The sequence below is a fragment of the Pipistrellus kuhlii genome, unplaced genomic scaffold (genome assembly GCF_014108245.1).
Source record: "Pipistrellus kuhlii isolate mPipKuh1 unplaced genomic scaffold, mPipKuh1.p scaffold_m20_p_8, whole genome shotgun sequence".
Classification (NCBI taxonomy): Eukaryota; Metazoa; Chordata; class Mammalia; order Chiroptera; family Vespertilionidae; genus Pipistrellus; species Pipistrellus kuhlii.
Genome location: NW_023425584.1, coordinates 23,780,254 through 23,805,264, shown reverse-complemented (window position 1 = coordinate 23,805,264; position 25,011 = coordinate 23,780,254). Strand labels below are relative to the sequence as shown.

At 42.9% G+C, this 25,011-nt stretch overlaps 1 protein-coding gene across 4 annotated transcripts in view; it reads left to right on the top strand.

Annotated features, from left to right (window-relative positions):
- Positions 1 to 25,011, top strand: part of ARHGAP26 (Rho GTPase activating protein 26) — a 408,339-nt gene that overhangs the window by 10,314 nt on the left and 373,014 nt on the right. The window lies entirely within an intron of this gene.

Below are 25,011 nucleotides of genomic sequence, written 5' to 3'. Positions count from 1 at the left end.
ACAGGATTTGCTGTTTGATTAGATTTGGGGTATGAGAAAAAAGAGAAGTCAAGAATGATTTAAATGCTTTTGGCTGGAGCAATTATGTGAATGATGGTGCTACAATATTTTATGAAATAAGACTTGGGAGTAGTATTAGGTTTGAGTGGAAAATGAACAGTTTCAATGAATGACCTAATCTTATCATGCAAAGAAAAGAAAATTACATGGTTTATGAGTACATTCTTATAAAAGTAAAAGAGAATATGGAAATGCACAGAGTAAAGCCCCCTTCCTAGTTAACTACTGTCACAGCTCAGCATACTTTTTTCTTGTCTTCTTTTCTGTGCATATTTGTCTTTTTATAAATGGGATTATACTATATGAATTATTCTGTTTTGTTTTTCTAACTAATACTATGTTTTAGTAACCTTCCCTGTCAGTACATGTACGTAGTGCATTCTATTTAGTGACTGCAGAAAGTTCTGTCATGTGCAAATACAGCCTATGTACCTAGCCTCCTGTTGCAGGATGTTTGGATTGTCACAGTTTTACTACAGAGGAAGTGCTGCAGTGATTACTCAGTGATTACTTGCACACCCACCTTTGTGTGCAAGTCCCAGTATTTCCATTAGCTACAAGAGTCTCAGAATCCTCGAAGATTCCTCCAAGTGGAATTGTTGCAAAACTCCAATTTTTACAAGCTTTTTGATATCTATTGTTTAGGTCCTTTGCATCACTATAGCCGGTTGATGTCTGTCTAATGCTCTTTTGAGTGTGTTTAGATTACTATGTTTTTTTTAAAAAAATATATATTTTTATTAATTTTTTACAGAGAGGAAGGAAGAGGGATAGAGACTTAGAAACATCGATGAGAGAGAAACATTGACCAGCTGCCTCCTGCACAGCCCCCTGCTGTGGATGTGCCCGCAACCAAGGTACATGCCCTTGACCGGAATCGAACCCGAGGACCCTTTAGTCCGCAGGTCGACGCTCTATCCACTGAGCCAAACCGGTTTCGGCTAGATTATGTTTTTAAAGCTTAATTAACTTTTTGCTTAAATTGGAAGCATCCTTAACAGATCAGGCCTTTCTGTTAGGCACTGATATGGACTCTAAGGGGACAGAAAAAAAACAAAGTGTAGGTGTGTGTGCCTGTGTGTGTGGGCATATGTGGACGTGTGTGTGTGTGTGTGTGTGTGTGTGTGTGTGTGTGCGAGAGAGAGAGAGAGAGAGAGAGAGAGAGAGAGAGAGAGAGAGAGAGAGAGAGAGAGATAGATTACAATTAATTAGCTGTGTCCTTGGGCCTATCTGGTATCTTTTCTGAGCTGCAGGTGCTTACAGATAAAATGGGTGATGGAATGGGGCTTTGCCCAAATCTAATGGGATATTTCAACATTAAATTTCAGGGACTGAGAAGGAAATCTCATTTGTTAGGGTGAGAAAACAACATTAGTGGCCAGAGGAATGTTTACAAATTAGAGTCACTGGGGTTTACACATTTTTGTAGAAACCCAGTGTGGAGAAAGAGAGGAAATAGTAAGGAAAACAGCTCCTCAGTGTGTGCCAGAAGCTGTCATGGCATGTTTACATCTGGCTCATTTCACCTTGGTTGGAAGGCACAGAATGCTGCAGAGCGTGAGCTTGGAGGCTGGGCAGTGGCCTACTATATTTAGAAAGAGGAGATTCCTGGGGTTAGAGTGGTCTGTGTGCGTGCCTGTGTTTTCTTTGCCAGAAGAACAAAGGTTTGAGGGGCTTGGGAGTTCTGGACCAAACCTTGTAAACCGGCTGGCTTCTCTGGGCCACGCCAGTAGCTACGCTTTGACTCCTGCTGCTGCCTCAAAGGAAATGCCAAAATCAACCCCATTTCACATGGTTTGTAAAGACACCACAGGTAGATTTCAAAGCTCATCTGATCTTGCTATCAGATGTGCTTTCAAAGCCACTGTGAACACTGAAAATATGAACAGGCTCCTCCTGTTCTTTAGGTAGACTTCAGATAGATTTCCAGGCAGATCGAGTGGAACCTTGGCAGTTTCTGTGCCCCTGAGACGTCAAGCAGATACAACTAAAACCTTAACAGATTCCTGACTGCGTATTTAATTATTACACTTGCTGGTCAGCTGTCGGAAATAATGATCAGTTGAGCAAATAAAATTAAAAAGGCATTTTTTTAAAACTTAAATTCATACATACCTGTGTTTCCTTTAAAAAAGTTTAAGTAACATTTATTTTATTTATTTATTTTTTAAATAAATTTTTATTGTTCATATTATTACAAATATTCCTCCCCCCCCCCCCCCACCATTGCTCTCCTCCACCAGGTTCCCACCCCACCCTCTGCCCTTTCCCCTATCCCCATTGTCCTCATCCATAGGTGCACAGTTTATGTTCAGTCTCTTCCCACGCCCCCCTCTCCCCTTTTCCCCAAGAATCGTCAGTTCACTCCCCTTCCATACCTCTGATTCTATTATATTCAACAGTTAATATTGTTCATCAGATTTTTTTAATTTCCTTGGTTTTTAGATTCACTTGTTGATAGTTACGTATTTGTTGTTCATAATTTTTATCTTTGTTTACTTTCTCTTCTGAAAGAACCCCCTTCAGCAATTCATATAATTCTGGTTTGGCGGTGATGAACTCCTTTAGCTTTTTTTTTTTTATTAGTGAAGCTCTTTATCTGGCCTTCGATTCTGAGTGATAGCTTTGCTGGGTAGATTATTTTTGGTTGTAGGTTCTTGCTATTCATCACCTTGAATATTTCTTGCCATTCCCTTCTGGCCTGCATGGTTTCTGTTGAGAAGTCAGCTGACAATCGTATAGGTGCTCCTTTATAGGTTACTACCTTCTTTGCTCTTGCTTCTTTTAATATTCTCTCTTTTGTCTTTTGCTCTTGGAATTTTAAGTATGATGTGTCTTGGTGTGGTCCTCTTTGGATTCCTTTTGTTTGGGGTTCTGTGCGCTTCCTGGACTTGTAAGTCTAATTCTTTCATCAGGTGGGGGAAGTTTTCTGTCACTATTTCTTTCAGTATGTTTTTGATACCTTGCTCTCTCTCATCTTCTGGGACCCCCCTAATTCTGATGTTGGTTCGCTTGAAGTTGTCCCAGAGATTTCTTACATTATCTTCAATTTTCTGGATTCTCTTGCCTTCTAGCTTCTGTGGAGGAGTGTCTTCTGGCTCTTTATGTTCCAAATCTTTGACTTGATTCTTGCGATCTTCCCTTCTGTTTTTAGGACTCTGTAAAATATTTTTTATTTCAGACAATGTATTCTTTATTTCTTGTTGATCCCTTATCATTTCTTGTTGACTCCTTATTAATTCTAGTTGATCTCTTTTCATATCCTCATAGGCCTTATCCATCTTTTCTAGGAAATTCTTGAAAAACCTTATAAGCGTAGATTTGAACTCTATATCCAGACGCTTTTTGTCCTCCATTTCTTTCGTTTGTGATCTATTTTGTTGTCGCATTTCGCAGTTACAGATGGGACGGGGTTTCAGGGTGGAGCCTGCAGCTTTGGCTTCCGTCAGCCCCCTAAGTAAGTAACATTTAAAAGGGACAAAAAAAGAATGTATCCTTTCAATTCCTCCTGTCTCCTGATCCCTAATTCTACTGGAGGCAAATTTTATGGGTTCTAATATATATTTCATACATAATTTATGCATATGCCAGAAAACATATTTATGTATTTGTTTAGTAGCACACCATATGCAGTGCTTTGCATATATTTGCAGGGTTATACTATTTTGTTATATTTTAGATAATATTCTACATTGGTATAATACATTTAGAGCTAACATAGTTTTAGCATTGCATTGGCATTGTAGTCCACCATATGGATATAACACGGTTTATGTAACCAGCGCCCCTACTAATAGACATTTAGATAATTTCCAGTCTTTTATGATTACAAGCATTGCTGCTGTGAGCATCCTGGTGTTACCTGTCACAAGCACACAAGCGAGCAGATCTGTAGGACGACTTCCTAGAAATTGAACTGCTGTGTCAAAGAGTAGGCACTTTTCCCATTTTGATAAAAAACCTCATAGGAGTGTTTCTGAAAAGTTCCGCGTGCACTAGATTCTATAAATTGTGATTTTTTTAAAGTAGGAAGGAAGCTCATTATTTAGTTTATGACAAAGTGGCCTCTGTCGTAAAACAATGCTTAGTGTTTTCTCCATTTCCTACTCCCCAGTCTCTGTACGCATTGTTGATTCTGGAATTAAAAGCCACAACAAAATCATTCCCTAAAATGACACACAGTGTACCAGGAGTCACTTGAACTTACAGCCCCAGAGAACTTGTTTGTGTTCCTAGTGAGGGTGCTGTGGAGTTTTATCTTGGTGTAGCATGTGCATTATTCAGGAAGTGTGGCTCTTGAAGGCAAGCAGTCTTCTACCTTTGGTGACTGGAGGTCATGACTTTGGGTCGGTAGGCACACCTTGTCTACCTGTGAAGCTTCTGGGGAGTGTTGAGGGAACAGAGAGTTTTGTCTGACATCTCTTTTCTGGCTGCCTCTTCTGCAGAGTTTAGCACTACTCCCATGGAGGACAGGATATGTCACCTGTCCTCTGTGGTCTCTAGTCCGGTCCCTGTGACAGCTCACATTGGCGTGGAAGGCTCCTGGTGGTGGATTTCTGGAACCAGGCAGGCACAGTTCCTGTCTTCTAGGAGCTCAGTGCCTTGACAGGTAGAGTAGGCATAGACAGTCCGCAGATAAGTACAACAGGATGATTATTAGCAGTTTGAAAGGGTCTGTGGGAGAGGGAGCAGAGAACTCTGGGAAAGGCAGGTGAAGGCTTATCAAGTCCAATGAGGCAGTGTTCCAAATCTCAGGCATTTAAAACCACCTCGGTCATTTTTGTCCACTTTACTACTGTTTATTTACTTTGAAAAACTGTACTTGTTAAAAAGGGAACTTTATGACATTCTGAAATCATAGGTTTGATGTGGTTAACAATATTCCCCCCCGCAAATGTCTTGAAATAATCATTAAATTGAAAATATGTTTCTCTAGGTGATTCTAATGTGTAGTGGTTCTCAGCCATAGATGCCCATTGAAATCACCTAAGGAGCCTGGGACTTGTCTCTGGAGATTCTGATGTAATTTGTTTTGGTGGCAACGTCGTCAATGTATTAAGTAAAATAATCCCATATCTTATCAGTGATTTGAGCTTTACTCAGCGTAACACTGTGCTAAGGCAGGAGCATGCAGGAGAATGGAACATCTGGCCGTCATGCTGGGGAAAGGAGGGAAGGGGTTGGCTGTGCTTCTCAGACTAGGGTACAGGTGTTGGAGTCGGTGGCAGTGTGTCAAGAGTATACAAAGTGAGTGGTAGTAAGTATACTTTAAAATCTGTCTTAATGGCATTATTGTTTGGATATTCAGTCAAACCCTGATAATTTATAGAGGAGAATGCAGGCTTCCATGGCGTTTTTGAGATGTGCTGGGTGAAGAGAACATGTAGTCTACCGTGGACAGAGGAGGTAGGAGTCCTGGGGCGATGGCTGAACTGTGTTCTGCAGGAGAAGAACCGTGTGTCTGATGGGGAGATGGAGGTAAGTTCGCTTGACCTTGCTGAATTGTTCCTGGGAGACATGCAGGTGGAGACACCTGCAAGGTGGTGGGAACACAGGTCTGGAGAAGATGGGGTAGGTACTGGTGTAGGTTTGGGTCTCACCAGGTGCTGTTTGAGGTCCAGGCGGTGATTCTCAGCCACAGTTGCCCATTGAAATCACCTAAGGAGCCTGGGACTCATCTCTGGAGACTCTGATGTGGTTTGTCTTGGTTGCAACTTAGGCATGGGGACTTTTAAAAGTGTCCCAGGTGATTCTAATGGATAGCAAAAGTGAAGAACCACTGGGACGGAGTGAGAGAAGAATGGAGGCAGAAATCCTGGGGAATATGGACATTCAGCAGAATTGGAGAGACCTTTGCTCTATGACTGGGTGCTTCATCCTGGCCAGTTAGGTGAGGGCATGTCCTTTGGAGGTGAAACTGGAGAAGGCACCTTTGTACTTATACTGCCTTATAAGTACAAAGGTGATAAATATACACCTTATAATATTATTGTGAAGAATACATGAGATAACTGTAGGTGTAGCGCTTAGCAGGGTAAACAGATGCATAGTAAGTGCCCTATAATCGGAACATGCTGTTATTGTCATTTCTAGGTTATCCGTGTTGTAAGGTAGTGGATCTTAGATGTGAATGCGTGTAAGAATTCCCCTAACTGTAGCTTCCCAGGCTCCCACAGGAAATTCTGATGGATGAGCTCTAGGATGAGGTCTGGAAATCTGCATTCCTTACAGGTGATTTGTCTGGAGGGGGTCCTTGGGCCATAGAGATCCTACATAAGCCTTGTCTGAAATTCTTTGCCTCTCTCCGCCACGCCTGCAACATGCATAGCTGTGCTGGCTAGCCTCATGTTAGGACATCTCAGGTATTTGGAAGGAGCCCTGTGGCAGGTCAAGGAACCATAGGGGAATGGTTCAAAAGAGTACAGATCCTACCCACGTCAGGACAGTTGGCCCATGGCTCCACACTGGATGGCCCGTGGCGATCCAGTTGTCCCAAGAGTTTGGCCTGTGAGCTGGGACCCTTCTGCGCAGCTCCTGAAGGGAATGTTACTACCGTGTTCCTCTGAAAATAAGACATCCTCCGAAAATAAGACCTAGTGCATGGAAAGATAAGACATCTCCTGAAAATAAGACCTAGTGCAACTTTGGGAGAAAAAATTAATATAAGACACTGTCTTATTTTCGGGGAAACAGGGCAGTATGCTCATGGGCTATCACAGGGCAAACGTTTTCCTACAGTAAACGTTTGGTGCCCGGTGCCCTTGTCAAGTTTAAAGTCATTTGGGTTCAAAGCCTATGATTTTGTTGCACATTTGCACACCTACCCCTCAACCCCCCTAACATTCGGGAAGCATAATGAGCTGGCTGAACTGTTGCACAGCTAGAGGGTATGTGGTGTTTGGGGGAGAGTAGCAGAGAGACTGGCTGATGGCTCCAGAGGGTGAGGTGCCCCAAACCCAGAGAGAGCTGATTTGATCTGGCCTAGAAAGTGCCCTCAGGCAACTCATCTCTGCTACAGCTCCTCCTTATCTCTGTTCTGATCTTAGCTGGTTCTTGGCCATCTGAGAAGGGCTGCATGAGAGGGCAGACACAGCTGGTAGGATCCCAGGGTGTGGGATCCCCTGGGTGTGGCTACCAGGAGACCAGCATTGCTTTCCCCCTATTGCTTCTTAAAAAATTCTGTGAACTACTCTTCCAAGGACCAGGGTTTCTGGTGTTTGTATCTGACTAGTGCATTGAGATGTTTGACACAAAGCCCACCCTGGGCCGCTTAGCCAGGAGATCATCAGCCTCATGACTCCCACAGGGCAGTATGGAGGCCAGGCAGGCCCTGGGGATGTGGGCGCCTCTGCATCTGTAGCTCGCCCAGCTCTGGCCGCGCCTCGCGGCCTCTGGTCTGCTGGCCTGGCCTCGGAGACTTCAGACAACTTTGCTTCTCTGCCCTCCTGGCCCTCTGACCTATGCCTCCCTGAGCTCAGTGTGCAAGGTCAGCAAGCTACTATGTTGCCAGCTTCGTTTAGAGCAGCAAGATGGTTCTCTTTGTGGAAAGAAATCCTGTTTCCTCTTTACATAGCCAGCAGGTTTGTAATCAGTTCCCCAGCGGGGAAGCTCTGCTCCATTGCAGAGAAAATTGGAGTGGAACTGAGAGCTTTTGGCCTCAGTGTCTTTTGGGATATGACTTTGGCTTGCTTCTCATATTCCCCACCTCTTCTGGCCAGCATAATTCCACACCGTCCGTACTGCAGTGAAAAGACAACACAATAGGGCTTGGGGTTTTGTGCTGGGATCAGCACAGAGTTCAAGCATGAAGATGATCACCACCTGAAGATAACTTAAAATTTACTTGTTTTCACAAGTCTGGGCTCTGAAGGCTCGGGTCTTATCTTCTCTCTCCCCTACAATCTGGAGAACTGAGTCTTTTAAAGAAAGAAGATTGAACTTTTTTTCTTTCTTTCTTATGGTAATCTTCAATGAGAAACCTGTGAAATGTTATGCAGGAAAAGGATGACTCATGTCTCTTAATTTAACACCTCTAGAAGTTATATCACCGAGCTCCCCAAATGTGCCAGTATCGGATTAGGCGGTGATTTGGTGGAGACCTTGGAGGTCCTTCCTTAGGATTCTTCTAAAATAGCTTAATGAGATGTAATTCACATACCACACAATTTACTCATTGGTAATGTATACTTCACGACCTTTTGTATATTCACATAATTTTTCTTCCATCTCCTCAATTAATTTTAAACATTTTTTTATCGTTCTCCAAGGAGACTGATGCCTTAGCCATCATCCTGCATCCTTCCCATCCCCCCAGCCCTAAGCAGCCACTTCCTCGGGATTTTTAACCCATAGCTCAACATGTGGTGTACTCCTGTCTGCTTTGTTCCTTAATCTTGCCAAACTGCATATCCCTTTCCTTTGCTGTTTTCAAACAGTTTGCAGCTCCCCAGATTTCAGTGCAAGGATGTGTGGATATGGCACTCAATTTTTCTTTGTTCTGTTCACCTTTTGACAGATTTGCTAGTGCAACAGGACTTTGTCACACTCATTCCTGAGAGCATGTATGTCTCAGTTTAGGACTTCTTTACTCTTCTCTCTCCCTTTGGGTTCTGATCTGGGTTGGGAGAGAGTAACTTCCTGGTGACAGTGGGAGGAAGAACTCAACTTCCAGTAGGTAGACACATTATTTGGAGCAAAAGAAAGAACTTAAGTTTCTCCAGAGGAAAAAAAAATTCTAATAATATTCTGATTTGGGTACGTACATTTTGAGGGTTTCCTCTTTAGCCATTTTTGGAATTATTGGTAAAGAATATACTTATTTGGGAGTGCCTAAGGTCTTAACATGAAAGTCTTTTCTTACTGAAGGCCTGGTGCTGTTCTATAAAATTCCAGCCCAGTGTAGATAACACGTTCTCTACCATTTATGTTTTTTCTTCCTCTCTTTTCTTTTTTTAAAAAATATATATTTTTTAGAGAGGAAATAAGAGGGATAGAGAGTTAGAAACATTGATGAGAGAGAAACATGGATCAGTTGCTTCCTACACATCCCCTATTGGGGATGTACTCTCAACCAAGGTACATGCCCTTGACTGGATCAATCCTGAGACCCTTCAGTCCGCAGGCTGACACTCTGTCCACTGAGCCAAACCAGTCAGGGATCTTCCTCTCATTTTCTTCCCTCTGTTCTTTTTCCCCTCTCATTCCTTCACTGTGTCTGCCCTTCCCCCATCACCATCTTCCCTTGCCAAAAAGCCAAAAAAGTGACTGATCTCTGACCTCTTGATTATATGGGAAAAACAAAGCCTTTTAGTAATGGGAATGACCTGAAACTGATTTCCAGAGTTTTTGGATGATATCTAAAAAGACTCCCAGATTTGAGGGGACTGTAAATCTGCAGAAGTCTGGGCTCTGAGTGGTTCCATCTTGTAAAACCTGATATCTTGGGTCCCCTTTCTGGTTACACATCCTGTGCTATGTTTTCGAGGTGAAAGGATATGATCAGAAACAGGGTGGGTACAGAGTGTCCTGCTCCCTGGTTAGTGGCTTTGAGGGTGAACTCTAGGTGCTTATTTCCTGCTTCTCTAATGGGACCTGATGCAAGCCTCACGTTTCCATTTTTATTATTGGGGTAGGGGGTGCTATTAAAATTGTCTTTGACAAAGTAGGTCAGTGATCTATATTTCAAGAAGATAAATTTGGGATATGAATGAGAGCGTGTTATGTGGGTCACTTGAACAGTTCCAGGTGTATTTATAATGCCATTTAGGGACCTAGAAACCTATTTGGGATAGGCCAGGGAACTGGGTATGAAATCTGAATCTTTGCAGGTATTTCCTCTATACTCTGCAGAAATAATATATTTTGGACATATTTAAGTGAGACTGGGATAAAATGGCTTACATCTCCCTCCCTCAAGCTGCCAACCCTATGGTTCATAAATCCATTTACAGTAAAATAGCAGAATGTTCCTCTACCTTCTTCTGAGGCATATATTACGCAGTGTTTCTTGTCACATAGGCTGGTCATTCAACAACAACAACAACAGCAACAACAACAACAAAACAATCCCAAAACAAACTTGTGTTATTTTGATTATATAGGTCATACGTGTTCATTAGAGAAAATTTAGAAATTATAGATGAATAAAAGAAGAAACGCAAAATAATTTTTCAGGTATGCTGTGCCAAGTCTTCTTTTGAACTAATGACCTACTTTTGGACAGGTAGGTTGTTTCTCCCTCTCTCTTTTCTCACGCTCAATAATCAATCCATAATGATAGTCTTTATAGACATGTCCTTGTCTCTGTCAGCTAAATTTACAAAGGCTGCTCTTACAGTTCTTTCCATAGCTGTTAGGTTCAGCTCCTGCCTCTCTGCTTGTTGAACAGAACCTTAGGGACAAAGAGTAGATGCCTTTTCAGAATGCCACAGAACAAAGAGTCCCATGTGTTGACAGCATTGTTTAATTTATTTGAACCAAAATAGTAATAGAATATCTACCGCCATTTAACCATTTTTGTGTCAGACTTTTGTTGTGTTTTACAAACTTTATTTCATTGAAACTTCACAATAATCTTAGGCAATAGATACTAGTCTCCCCAATTACTGATTAGGAAACTGAGGCACAGAAAGTGAAAGTAACTTATACAACTCAAAAGAGTTGCAGTCAGGATTTGAACCTTTGTCCCATGCTCGTAACCAGTGCTATGCTATTGAGTATATAATCTTTATACAATGGGAATAATAATGTTCACTTAAGAGCATTGTAAGGATTACATGACTTAGTGTGTGTAAAGCAGCTGGCACAAAATTACAGCATATAGTACTACTCTAACGACTAATTATTTTCATCTTTTGGAAGATAGGAATACTATAAAGATTGTTTTTGTGCTATCTCTACATCTGAATGTCAGGCTTTCTCATTGGAGATGAATTCTTGTGTTAGGAATTGTCTCTAGTAATTAGACTTCATTAGTCTGGTCAAAAATTATTTAGTAGACTCCATTAATGTTCTAGGCATTGTTCTGAGTACAAGTATTAGTTGCATAGCTCCAAACTAGACAAAATTATGACTCATATGGAGCTTATATTTTACTGGGCAAAGAAAGCAAGTAAACAGGACACTGTCAGATAGTGAGAAATACCACGATGACCGAGATGAAAATACCCAATAAGATCAAGAGTGATGGGTGGTGGGGGCAATTTGAGATTATGTGGTCAGAGAGTGCTACTCTGAGAAACCAAATGACTTTATATTCTGGGCCTACGCTTGGTGACCTACACTTGATGAAAATTGTAAGCTCTCATGTGATGGATAGATTGTGTTGGATCATATTTTCTTCCCTTTGTATTTCCTCTTCTGTTTTCATAGGCAGAACATTTTTTACTCATTGGAATCATGACCAGCCAGAACCATAGTGATCCTGGTAAGATAGAATTCATTTCTCACATGGTAGGCAGACAGATGTTTTCAAAAACGTAGTCTCTCTTGCCCCAAATTTTCCATGTCACTCAGAAGACAATTTTAACTTCTTATTATGGCTTATGTGTGACAAGGCTTCTTAGTCTCCTCTTTGACTGTTCTCCCTCTGTGCTTAGGTTTCACTAATCTTAAAGTCCTCTACACACTGAGCACTTTCCAGCCACAGGGCTTTCCTTTGGGTTGCTTTTGATACAGATCTTCATGTGGTTGGCTACTTCTTCTCATCCTTCAGCTCTCAGTGAAAGGCCGTTCAGAGACTCCTCACCTGACCTTAAAGTCTTAAGTAACATCCCTTCTCCCCTCTATACATTACTCTTTTTTTTTTTTTTTTAAACATGCTTTTATTGATTTCCAGAGAGAAAGGAAGGGAGAGGGATAGAGAGATAGAAACATCGATTGGCTGTCTCCCTCATGGCCTTCACTAGGAATCCAGCATGCAACCCTGGCATGTGCCCTGACCGGGAATCAAACCTGTGCCCTTTTGGTTCATGGGTAGACACTCAATCACTGAGCCACACCAACTGGGCATTACTCTGTTTTATAATCTTTATAGTACTTCTCACCCTCTAACCTTCCCGTTAACAGGTGAAATTTTGTCGCATGTTCCTTCAAAGAGTCCTGCTTGACCACCTGACTGTGTTCTAAAAGCAACTCTCTCTGTTCCTGGCCTCAAGCATCCCTTGGTTTTCTTGAGATTTTATTTTGTTTTTGAGATTCCTCCTTGGACAGATCAGGTGTAACCTCTCTGATTGGAAGGTGATCCAGGTTGTCTTCGGGGTAGCAAAAGAAATGATGAGTTAAAAAAAAAAAAAGCAAGAATCAGAGTAAGAGTTGATTAACGCTGTCAGCAGCCTCTTTCTTGCTTCCCGCCCCTTTGCCTTCGCTCACTCCTCTTCTTTCTTAGGTCTCTATTTCTTTATCTTTACTTTATTCAGGTAGAGAAAAGGAAAGAGCAATCTAACCAAGAGGAGGCCCAGGTCTCCTTGGCTGGGCCAGTTAACCTGTGAATTGATTCCTTCATGGTCTTCAAACCTAGAAGAAATGTACTTATAGCTGACTCTTAAATCAACAAGACTGTTAATGATTCTTAAAAAAAGGAGACTTTTGAATAGTAAAATATATATTCTCCACCACACCCTCCTATTTAAGAGGTTCAGTTTTAATAGTCATTTTAGTTATTGTTCCACAAATGGGAAGGCACCCTTAAAAAGCCTCACAATCAATTACAAAGGTCGTTTTAATTTTCCTCTAAAAAGATTAAGAAAATACTCCTCCCTCTTTTGTTCACATCGCAGGCCTCTGTGTGCTGCTTGTTGATAGTGTTCCCAGGATGCCACCACTTCTCTGCTCCTCCAGCGGATTCCCCCAAGTCATAGTTTCAGCACAAACTTTCTCTGAAACCCTGTAGTGACTTTTTATAAAATTTAATATCATTTTATTTGCATAGTTCCATGTGGACAAAGGGACTCAGCAGGAATTCTGCCAACGAACGACAGTGTTTTCCACACAGCCTCTAGCATTTAGGACTAGATTCTTGCTAAATATTATTAAGCATGATGGTGAAACCCGTTTGGCTCAGTGGATAGAGCATCAGCCTGTGGACTGAGAGGTCCCAGGTTCGATTCCCATCAAGGGCATGTACCTTGGTTGGGGGAACATCCCCAGTAGGGGGTGTGCAAGAGGCAGCTGATCAATGTTTCTCTCTCATTGATGTTTCTAACTCTCTATCCCTCTCTCTTCCTTTCTGTAAAAAAATAAAAAAAAATCAATAAAATATATTAAAGAAAATAAAGAATTTAAGCATGAAAGCCAGTCTCTTGTCTCTCTCTGTCTCTTTTTAGGTATTTAATTTAGGAGCGGGCAGGGAGAGAAAAGGAACAGGATCACGTCTCTGCCTTTCCACACGCAGGTGTCCTATTTTGTGACATCTAAGCACTAGAGACTCGTTGACCCACATTTTTTCCTTCTGCTCCTGCAGTGTACTGACCACGCAGAGACCTGCTACCAGTTACTTTTGAAATGCGTTGCTAAATGCAGAGGTGTCTGTCTCTACTGACTTCTCAGATACCTGAAATTAGTCCATGGCCTAGAGACAGAGCACCATGGCTGTGCTTTCATTGCCGGAATCCTTGGAGATGACTTTGGAGTGAGCAGGGTCATGAGTCTAAAATACGAGCTGGCCTGTTTTCCTGACCATGCATTATGCCTTTCACTCCCTACTGATTTCTACTATCTTTAATACGTAATACAATTAAGGCTCGCTCTCTGTCAGAAATTTCCCTCTGTTTTTGAAAGTAATTTAAATCTATTTTTGGGGGAACAGCCACAGTTTATCTTCATTGAAGGCAAAAGTTAGAGGACTTTGGCCAGTGTGGGAGAGACAGAAACCCAAGGGGAAAGCCTCTGAGGACAGCAGGTTCCTTATGGCTGTTTTCTGCCAGCTTTGTAGAACAGCATGAACTCACCCCTGCCCTGAACAGGACATGCGGTGTGACCTGGAGGTCTGACATTCATTCCTCTGCTTGTCTATTAGAATAGCCAGGCTGAGGCTGGTTGCCAAGCAACCTGGACATAATAGAAGCAGGAGAACTTGCCCTATGACTGTTGTATTCCCTTTGCCTTTTTTTCTGTTTTCCCTTTGAAGATGGAGAGATACTAGCTTTGGGTGGGAGGAGGTAAAGTGGACTAATTTGAAATATTGATTGTGAGAATCTTACTTAGTTTAGTCTCTCTGATCCCAGTTCTAATCTGATAACTTTGAGTTAAATTAGAAGGCTCTGACATCTCTCAGAGAGCCCCTGTTCCTGCAGAGAGGTGAACTCCCTTTGGTCTCAGCAGGGATGCAGAGTATCGGCCAGGAACTTGGCTGACAGTAGAAGCAGTTGTACCACCACCATGTCGCTTGGTTTTAATAAGGCACAGTTGCAGACAGGCTGCTCTCTCTCATGAGGGAGGGAAGATTTAATCCAAGTTGCCTAAATGGAAAGGGAACTTACTCTGGTCCATAGCTGGGAAGCCCAGGAATATCCTGAGTTTGGTCTGTGGCTCACGTGTCTGCAGGCCAGGTCTCTTGCATCTCTCAACCTTGTTTTCCTTTAGGCTGGCACCATTCTCAGATGAGAAAGATGACTTGTGGCCAGGAGTTTGAACAGAAGCCCTGAGCATGGTTCTCTTTGGCTTTTTGTGAATCACGTGCTTATCCTTGAGATAATCCTTGAAGCTTGTTTGGTCAGAGCCCAGAGTAGAGTCAACACCATATGAAATAAATATTCCAAGAGTCAGGGAGGGAGGGTTTCCCAGAGGAATATTAGGGTGCTATAAATACAGAAGAAGGGGGGATAGCTGCCAGGCGGCCAAGGCAACAAAATTCCTCCACACTGGCCCGAGTAAATTGAATGAGTGCCATCCAGGGAAGAGAAAGGGCTGTGCCTCCTAAATATCTCATGTTTTTTTCCACATATGGATAAGTTAGTTTGGGCTATCTGGCTATGTTTTAGTAATGTAATCCTGGAAATTCAGATTTGGAGGGGGAGAAACAAAAGACAGATTTGAAGTATTGGGGACCTGGATTGGGCAGACTGGGCAGGCTGAAAATAGTGTTTAAGAGCCAAGTGCCTAGTGAGTAGGGGATGGGGTGTCAGGTGCATACCAGAGAGGGGGGGGGGGAAGAGAGAGAGATTGAGAGAGAAAGAGAGAGAGAGAGAGAGAGAGAGAGAGAGAGAGAGAGAGAGAGAGAGAGAGAGAGAGAGAGAACTGCTGGTAAATATTAAAAGAGATAAAAGCAAAACTATATAGTTCTCACACAACATTTTGCTTTTATCTCTTTTACAGGAGAGTTCCAAAACCCACAGCCAGTGAATGACTGCTTTATAGCCTCGCTTATGACCACTAGCTCTCCATCTTTATGGTTTGGGAAACAAAATATAATCAGTAGTACTTGTTTACTATCTGCTGTTGGCTAGTGCAGTGGATTTGACTACTAGGGTCAGCAAACTTTCTGTATAGGGCCAGATAGTAAATATTCTAGGTTCTGTGGGTCACATAGGGCCTCTGTTGTATATTCTTTTCTGTCTTTGCTTTTATAACCTTTTAATAATGTAAAAACCATTTTAGCTCCTGGGTCAGACATACAAAACACAGGCCAAGGGCCAAAGTTTGCTGAGGTCTAAGTATCGAGGGGTCTGGTAGACCTGGGTTCTAGTCCTGTCTGTGTTCCTTATGAACTGTATGGGCATTTTAACCTCTCAGAGACTCAGTTGTTCCAGTTTTCTCATCTGTAAAGTGGGTTTGGTAAAAGCACCCATCTTGTGGGGTTGCAGTAAGGACTGTTCAGAAAGTGGAATTATGGTGTTGATCCTTTGCCACTGCACAGCTTGCTTGGTGGTGGTGGGGTGAGTGGGGGACAGGAGGGAGATGGGGCCCAGCTCTTTGTAGTTTCCATTGTTCTTCCTCTTTTGATGCCCTCTTTTTCTCAGTTCTGAGCAACTCTTCATCAGGTTTTGGGAACTTGGTGCCAATCTAAGTTTCATTTCTGGTGTCTTCAGGAAGTGACCCACATTTTAATCCTTATTTGGCAATAACTGAAATAATTGGCTTGGTTCATTATCGAAACACAGAATATGTACTCGTTCTTCTTCCAGCCTGAAATTTCCTCCTTGTCCGATTTTTTTACTACACTCCAATTCATCAATCTATTAAGGCCTCTTATCAAAGCCAGAAAGAGAGTTGCCCCCCCCCCCCCCCCCCCCATTTTATCAGTGAGGATGTTAGAATTGTGGATTTGTGTTTGTTAAACCTGGTGGATGTATGTCAGCAGTTAGGAAAAGGGCAGAATTTCTCCCAGAGTTTCAGCCCTATTACCTACACCTTGTACAGGTGAGCTGTGATGGAATGGATAGTGATCACATGAGCTTTCCAAGTCTCAGTGTCCTGCAAGCACTCATCTTCTTTAAGTCACTTTCTCAGCCTCTTCCATCACGCTTCTCCCTTCTACTTTTTTTGTGTGTGCCACTGTTCTCATTCTCACATATGGTATAATTTATTTATTAAGGCTTCTTCTTTTGTCTGCATCTCCCTACTAGACTGAAAACTCTGCAAGGGCAAGGGTATTTATTTGTCTTTGTTTATTTCTGAATTCCCAGTGCTTAAATTGGCATCCTTAAAGAAATATTTGTTGAATGAACGAATGCTTTGATTCCTATATCAGAATGTTTACTACATCCCAGTTTCTTTGGCCTAGAAGTTTGAATATTGACTCTGCCACAAATTGCCTCTGTCTTTGAGCAAATCACTTAATCCCTCAGGACTGTAGTTTTCTTATCTTTAAAATAAGAGGTTAGAGTAAATGATTGCTAAAGTTTCTAGTAGGTCTTTGGTTCTGTGATTATAATCTCTGGTTAAAAGAGATGATGTATGGCTATTAAAACTGCCACAGTTATTTCCTAAAAACAGTTTGAATTTCATTGGTGGGCCAAGTGGAGTGGATTGAAAGAGTTTCAAAAAAAGTTTCTGGAGGCTGCCTTCACTGTTGGAAACTGCCCAAGGAGTCCTGAAGGCTGGTCAACCTTGAAGGCTCTGGCAAGGGTCAGAGCCGTTGCATTCACTGTCTAGTTGAGACGGGAGCTGAAGCAACTTCCACCTTTTAGCCTTATGTAAATCCTTGCTGATGGGCTATTATTGGAATTGCCTGCCCAAGGGCTATGGGTGGGACCCAAATCTGAATAAAAGGGATTGAAAGGCCAGAGCAAACTGTAGTCCTCTCTTGGGCTTCCGCCTGGCCCCCAATTCCCAAATTAATATTTTCTTGTCTAGTCTCTTTCATTTGTGTGCTGCCTCCTCCAGAACTTGAGCCCTGAACCTGAACCACACGGGATGTGTGTGTAGGGGACACTTGCACTTCACTACAGCAGTTCTACAGTATTATAGTACTAGAGGCCTGGTGCATGAAATTTATGCACAGGTGTGGTCCCTAGGCCTGGCCAGCAATTGAAGCACGAGCGTCTGGTGTGGAAGGTCAGGTCCCAGCTGACCTCTGGGTCCCTGTGTGCCCCTCTCTGTCTGAGTCACGTTGCCCGAAACCCCATGCAGAGATTTAGTGGGTGCAGCTGGACGCTGCGGGCTGGGGTGCAGCCTGGGCCTCTGGGCTGTCCAGTGGCACTGCACAGAAGCTGGGCGGGCAGTGTGCTCTCTCCTGGCCAGCCTCACAGACCAGCCTCCTGTGCAAACCCATGGTGAGCTCAACCGATCCCTGTGGTCCAAAAGAGGCTGCGCGGGTGTGGGGTGGGCTCCTTGCGGGCACCTGGCACCTGAGCACAGGGGGTGCAGTGCGTGAGCCCTGGTGTCCCAGGGGAGGATAGCAGAGAGAGTGAGAGCGAGCTCAGTGGACACCCCGCACTCTCACCCCACCTCTGTCCCTGTCACCCCTGCCCACAGGTAGCCAGTGAGAGGTTACAGCCCCATGCCTGGGCACTGTGGGAGGTGTTGCCACCACCCACCTCCCAGTTCCCAAACTGGGGCTGGAACCTGGCCCTGATCAGGCGATTTAGGGCCTGCCAGCTGCTGGTTGCCATCTGCAGGGTGATTGGTCGGGGCGGGCCCCCTGCCAGCTCCTTCAGTGCTGGGAGGGAGCTGCCACTGCTGGTTGCCACCTGCAGGGCAATCAGTGGGGTGATCAGGTCCTTGCTCACACTTGCCTTTGGCCTGGCACCTTCTGCTTACCTGCTCTGCCGAAGTCCCACCCTTGTTGGTGCCCATCGGGGCTGGCAGTGCCTCCACTGTGGCCCACTGCCAGTGCCTCATTGCTGAAGCCCACCATGTTCGTTGCCGCCCCCTGGTGGTCAGTGCACATCATAGCGAGTGGTTGGACTCACAAATTTGCATATTAGGTTTTTATTATATAGAGTGGTTGCCTTCAAGAACATTCCCACTAGTCCTTTAAGGATAAAGTCCAGATGTCTGGTTATGGCTTTTGGAGCCCTGTGTATTCTGCCCCCTGGCCACTCCCTCAGCCTCACTCTGCCTACGTGTCTATGCTCTGTGCTCTTATCCTTGTGATTTGTTTCGGTTTCTCCAGTGGATGATGGATTTCCCAGCTTCAGTCCATTGAGTATTTCTGTTCCTTCTACCTGGTGTCCCTGTGCCTTTCCTGACTCCCTTTGTTTGGTCAGTGCCTACTCTTACTTTAAGTTTCAATAAACAGGACATGTGAATATAAGGAGGGATTGGCTGGAGCACTTATTTATGCAAAAAGAATGTAAGTGTTTTGGGATTAGATTATGGGAGGCTCAGGTGCCACATTGAAGAGTCCATATCTTCTTTCAGCTGCTACTGAGAAGCCACTGTAAGTTTTCTGAGTAGCATAGTGACATAATCAAAGCTTTATGAATTAAATGGCACAGATAAGCATCAAAGAGCAATGAAAACATTATTTCCCTAATCCCTAAAGCATTCCTGGGGGCATAAATGCTAGGGTTCCTGTTTTGTAGATGGGGGAAAAACTGGGACACATAATGATTAAAGGACTTAGTTTAGGCGTCACAGAAAAGCAGTGATTAAGGCAGCAAGTGTTTTTATGGCTTGATAGAACTGTGATCTGCAAGATTGATGAATACTGCAAACGACTTTGCTCATTTTCCAGTGGGTGGCAAGGTGAAGAGTGCTGAGTATTGAGGGGCTGACTCATGGATGCTTCTGGAAACTTTGCCAGCAACTTGGATTCTGCTTAGGATAGTTGGGAGGATAGATACAGCATGTTTCTTTGTTAGCAAGGCCCTAGCCAACCTGTGTGGTTGTTATAGTCATGGTTTTAGCATGATCAAGGAGCAAGTAGATGCTAGTTTCCCACTTGGTGGGCGGAGGATGAGTTCTTTCACAGCAAGCCTTGTGTGTGATTCCATTTTACTTAAACTGTAGGGCAGGTATTTGGCTTTTGCAGGTTCATTGCAGACTGTGTTTAAAGCTGGGCTTGAAAATGAGGAACTTCAGTGGCATAATTGATGCTCACCAAAGGCTGGTACCCCTTCTGCCTAGGAGCTGTGCCTCTCAAGTTTTATTGTGCATTTGAATTGCCTGGGGACCTTGTTAAAACTCATGTTTCTGAGCTGGAGCTTGAGATTCTGCATGTCTTAAAAGTTCCTAGTTGATGTTGGTGCTGCTTAGGATATTTTGGGGGATGGATACAGGGTGTTTCCGTCCACCTGAGCCTCCTCCCTTCTTCTCTGCCCCGCATTTCTCTTGCTTGGTGTCTCGGACACTTGTTTCCATTGAGTGGATGCTAGTTTTCACCATTGGGACTCATTGGTCACTCTGTAACCACACTGGTCTTTTCAAAATGAAAGTCTGATTATGTTACCTTATTGCCTAAAACCTGTTAGTGGCCCCTGATTGCAACCATATCATGGTCTCGCCCACCTGTAGTTCTATCATGCACCATCTTTGCATTTTCTAGCCACATGCCCCTGTTCTGCTCCCTTAAAAGCTCATGTGCCTACCATGACAGGGCGTTGCCACACTGAGTTCCCCCTGTGTAGCACTCCTCTGCCTTCTTTCCCGTAACTGCTCGGCCATCACATCTCAGCTCAAGTGTTTCTTCCTCTGGAAGCCACCCTGGGCAGACCTACTTAGTGACCTTCTGCTATTGCTGGGTCTCTGATTCAAAGCATGGAAACGGGGGTTTGTTTGGGGCACTGCTGGGTATTGTGCTTTAGTTTGCCTCCTTCAGTGGAGCATTGTACATCGTTTTAGGAAGTTGTAGATTGCCCAAGAACTGCCTTTCAAAAGATACTGTTCCTGGAATGGTGGTGATGGCGAAAGTGCACTTCATGGTGCGTAGGAGGAAGAGGAAGAGCAAAGAATTTCCGGTGGGAGCTGAATCATATCACCTAAAGCTGGCTTTGGGAACTGCTGTTTGTTTATGTGTACACAATCCTCGATCGGTCATCTACCCCCCTTTCTCTACCCCATGCTTCTCCTTTTTCTATTTTTCTTCCAGTTTTATGAAAGCAGAAACTATACCCCAAAGGGAAGGAATTGACTAGTGTGGGACTGTAGCACATTTGGCTGAGCTGAGTAGATAATCCAGGTCTGATGGCAATGTGGGCCTCTTCACCCACTGCTGTGCTGTCTGCATGCAAGCGGGTCTCCCTGAAGCCCAGCAGCCTTGGAGCAGTTTCCTGAACTGGGAACAGCCCTATTTAGGTGACACTGTTCCTTCCCAAATTAGAATTCCTTGAAGAGATGCCCTGAATATATTCTGCAGCAGACCTAACAACCTCACAAATTTGGTCACCTTTCCTGCCGTGGTCACTAGTGAATGCTATCAGGAATGACAACTGTGGGTTTTTAGAGGAAGCTTTTAATGCCCTCTTCCCCCTTAGAGATTTATCTTCTGAATTTTGGGTCCAACTCATAATGTATTACAATGTAGACTGTAGGGTCTGTTTAGATTCAAAGCTTCATGAGGACAGAGTCTGTGGCTGTATCCTCAGTCACCTGCAGTGACTGACACAAAACGGCTGCTTCACAAATGGTTGTCAGGACAAACTTCTTAATTTGCAATATGGTGGGAAGTGTCTCCCCTTTCTCCCCGAACCCCCCTTTCTCCCTCCCCTTCAGCCCTGTCTTTCAGCAGTCCTGGCAGTGATGCTTTGAGGCTGAGGGTGTTTGTTCCTTGCCTTCACAGCTACTTATTCACTTGCTTGTGATTCATTGGGCCTATGCAGCGAGATGCACATTGTTAAACAAAATGGCTTGATCCATCAGGACACATTTAAAAGTGGTACCTTGTTATCCTTCTATTATCCTTGAATGTGAGCTCCAAGAGGAGCCATGCTTATCTTCCAATTGTCTGGCATGGTTATCCAGGAAGTATTTACTGCAGAATAAATAACTGAAAAAACCCAGACTAAGCAGATGGATGACAAATACATTCACTCAATGTAAAGGTTGGGGTGCAGAACTGGGAGGACCATAGAGACACAGATTACTCGTTTCTGTTCTTTATGACTCACTGGAGTCCATCCCCTCCCTCCATCCCTCCTCCTTTATTTGAGCTTTTTTTTTTTTTTTTTTTTTTTTTTTTTACATTAAACTGCCATCAGAATCCCAGGCTCTTTTTCTTGTCTAGTCCCATTATTTGTGCTTCTTGTGATGTTCAGTAATTTCTGGACTTTCCATTGATCTTCTTGGAAATCAGCAGCGTGTTCTCATGTGCTCACATATGCTTGGAAACTCCTAGTTATATGTCTGCTATCTGTAAGCTGCAAGGTCTTAGCATCTGGGTGGGAGGAAAGCAAGGCTGTGGCAGTGAGAGATGGAAGCGATGCCAGATGCCAGGTTCATTCTTTGTTCCAGCCTGAAGCAAGTGTCCAGACTTTTATATTGAATGGGTCCTGATCTTCCCTGATGAGGATCATCAGGTCACTGATGGGCAGGGTGTGAGAGAGAGTGTGTGTCTTTGTGTAGGATTCAGTCATCAGCTCAATGCAGGTGCCATTTCCTGTTTTTAAGACATCTTTTTTAAAAAAAAATTATTGATTTTAGAGAGAGAAAGGGGAAGAAGAAAGGAGAGAGGGAGGGAAGGAGGAACAAGGGGGGAAGGAGAGAGAGAGAACAGCAGTTTGTTGCTCCACTTATTTATGCATTCATAGGTTGATTCTGACACCAGGGATCAAACCCACAATCATGGTGCATCTGGATGAGGCTTTAATTTAGCTATCTGACCAGGGCCTTAAGGCATCTTTAATCACATGGGCAGTGGATGTGTGGGTTAGTTGGTTGGGGTACAGGGCTGACTGCTTTTTCTTTCTTTTAAAAATTGTTTTCTCGGCATAGCTTTGATTCTTTGATCTTGAGCTGTGGAATTAATTCTGTAGGAGCCTTTTGAATTGTGTTTTACAACCATCCAGTTCTCCTCCTATCATCCTCTAGTTAATATCCACAGTTCTAGTGCTGTACTGGGGAATAGTGACAATCATAGCTACTATCTGTTGATGATGCCGAGTGTGCCAAGACCTTTTGTAAATCCCGTATACGCTCTCACTGAATCCGAAAAACAACCTTACAAGACAGCGATTTTCAACCTGTTTGCCACAAGAATTTTTAAAACATTCAATACCTGACTGTTTAGTCAGGGACACTGACCTCTTTTCCCTTAGATTGTCAAATAGAAAAGTGACAGTAGCCAACACAGCAATAGCCATCTGGGGTGAGTGAATCAAAATTATACCTATTTTTTTTCTGTCAAATTGGCAAAATATATAATGTGTTTTTTGGTGTGCTGCAGAATTTTAGTAATTAGCTTATCTGTGCCATGAGATGAAAAGGGTTGAAAATCTTGTTATAAGGTAGTGGTTCTATCGCTATTAGCACCATCTCCATTTTATAGATGAGGAAGCCCCGGGATCAATTTGGAAAGACATTAAATGCCCCTTTTTAATAAAGACAAACAAGACGAAAATCCTAAGCATCCCTTTGAGAAAAAGGAATGGTTCCTTGTATGAATAACAGCCTGCTAAGGTGTAAGATTTAGTAGAGGTTTGTTTTTTCTTTTCCCTTCCTCCCACTTTTCTTTTTTAGAACTGTTACCAAGGAGATATATTGCCTTCCAAAGGCAAATATGCTGAAGAATTCCTCCTGCTTTTGGCTACTCTTGTGTCTGAACCCAATCGTTTTCCTTATGAGAAATAAGGATGAGGAATAAGGATGAAAATGCCTTATCTTGAACTCTCGTGGTTGGAGTAGCCCATCCTCTTGGGGAAACATTGCATTGTTTAAAAATGCATCAGATCAGTGCCATTCATGCTCATCTGTAATGCCAGCCATTGGTCAGAGCAATGGTCGGCAAACTCATTAGTCAACAGAGCCAAATATCAACAGTACAACGATTGAACTTTCTTTCGAGAGCCATATTTTTTAAACTTAAACTTCTTCTAACACCACTTCTTCAAGATAGACTCGCCTAGGCTGTGGTATTTTGTGGAAGAGCCACACTCAAGGGCCCAAAGAGCCGCATGTGGCTCGTGAGCTGCAGTTTGCCGACCACGGGGTTAGAGTATCCATACAAACAGTTGCCATCTGTCTGGGGCAACTAGAGTGGGTGTAGGTCAGGTTCAGTAACCTTGTGGAAAGTGGATAAAAACTGAATGAAAAGAGCATCAAAGAGGATCTGTTCCCTCTTAAGTCCGTGGCAGCTCCAGAGGCTGTGAGTGTTGAGATGAGAACAACTGTTCTGTGGTACCTTCTATATGAATGAGGCATTTGTTTACAACTGACGCCTAGGAAATATTCTTTTTATATTTATTTATTTATTTATTTATTTATTTATTTATAGAAATGGCTACAGTTTTCTCATTTGTAGCCCAGCTCCATTCTCATTGGTGATGAAAGCTATAAGTGGATGTGTTGAAATTGACATTTTTCAAATTTCATTTTGGTTTTAGTCTTATTTCTAAAGCATCCTTTAACAGAGTTGTACCCAGTCACCAAGATTTAACTCATTTAAAGTTTGGTTGCTTTCATTTTTTTCTGTCCTTAATTTTAGTGGAAAGGCTCATGAAAGGTGAAGTTGCTGAGATCTGGCAGTAGAATGGCAGGGAGAAAAAGCAATTATAATCACTAACCAAAGTGGTTTTAGTGGTTTTGTGGATTGAAGTTTCTCAGTTTTATTGATAGAGAAGTGGGCATTGAAAAGCATTTTAAACAGCTTTATTGAAATATAATTAATATACTGCAGATTTAGAATTAGCTCAGGGACACCTGAGTCTGGCGAGTGGACCCTAGACTTAACATTTTGGTTTAGATTGGGAGGCCAAAACCTGAGTTTGATTCCACCCTCTTTAAGCCTGTTTGCTCCTCTGTGAAAGAGAGATAAAAGAACATGAGCCTACCTTATGGGGGCTACTTTGAGGATTCAGTGAGCGAATAGTACATATAAAGTGCTTAGCACATTGCTGGCACACCCTCAGTAAATGGTGGCTAGTTTAGGTCCATTAATCCAGCTTCATACATAGACTCCCACTATATTAGAGAACCTTATCTTTCTATATATGTTAAAGAATAGTTAATTGAATTGAAAATGGATTTTCATGTGTTAGGGAAAGAAAATAGTTATCTGTGGTATTGATTTAATCCAGAGTTGACAAATAGAATAAAGGATGCCCACTTAAATATGAATTTCAGAGAAGCAATGAAAAATTTGAAGTATAAGTCAGTCCTCAAATATTTGTGTGATTTTACCTGCCTGTTTTGTGTTTTTATTTTTTATTTTCAGGTCAGTGGGAAGTAATTTTAATCAAATAATTGTGCACTTTCTTTCCATACATCTCACTTTTGTATTAGGAAGTGATGTTGTGATTCATTTCATTATAGTATTATAAAATATTTATAAGAAAATATTAAAAATAAACACTGAGGGCAAGATGGGGCAAAATAACCCTCTCCTTCCCCACCAAAATCTCTACTCCAGTGCCCACA